Consider the following 738-nt stretch of genomic DNA (forward strand, 5'->3'; position numbering starts at 1 on the left):
ATGGAGGCTTTTAAGAATGGGTCCTCTTCCCCTTGTGGAGGCTGGAGACAGTGCACAGAAATGGTGCCTACAAGAGGAAGAAGAAAAAGGAAGAACACGTCATCAGCCTCGGACCTCAGGTGGTTGAAGGAGAGAATGTAGTTGGTGCCTGCCACAGCTTTGTCTCCTTCAATGACACCTTTGTCCATGTCACTGATGTTTCTGGCAAGGGAACCACCTGCCATGTGGCTGCCGGGATGAAGATGAAAGCTGACAGGATGAATCCTCACCACACACTGCCATGTTGGCTGCCCAGGAGGTGGCCCAGCAGTGCAAGGAGCTGGGCATTACTGCCCTACACATCTGCAAACTCCAGGCCACAGCAGGAAATAGGACCAAACATCCTGGACCTGGGGCCCAGTCGGCCCTCAGAGTCCTTGCCTGCTTGGGGATAAAGATCGGGGCAGATCGAGGATGCCACTCCCATTCCCCTCCGACAGCGCTAGAGGAAGGAGGATTGCCATGGTCACCGCCTGGGAGCAAGAGCCCTCAAAATATTTTCTGTTAATAAATTGCCTTTACGTGTAAACAACAATAATAACAAAACAAATAAGAGTGGGAGCCAAATGATCAACACTGGGATTTGAAGAATGATCCCCGGCCTGTGGAGGGGGAGTTCAGGAAGAGATGGCAGGGGAGAGAAAATGAGCGCAGCAGCAGGGGGAATCAAGAAAAGAGGCGGAAAGAAAGAGGAAGGGC

The 738-nt window shown here is 52.2% G+C and overlaps 1 pseudogene; it reads left to right on the forward strand.

The window, feature by feature from the left end:
- LOC105534527 lies at positions 1 to 485 on the forward strand (annotated as a pseudogene).
- The last annotated feature ends 253 nt before the right edge of the window (positions 486 to 738 follow it).

The sequence above is a fragment of the Mandrillus leucophaeus genome, unplaced genomic scaffold (genome assembly GCF_000951045.1).
Source record: "Mandrillus leucophaeus isolate KB7577 unplaced genomic scaffold, Mleu.le_1.0 Scaffold136, whole genome shotgun sequence".
NCBI lineage: Eukaryota > Metazoa > Chordata > Mammalia > Primates > Cercopithecidae > Mandrillus > Mandrillus leucophaeus.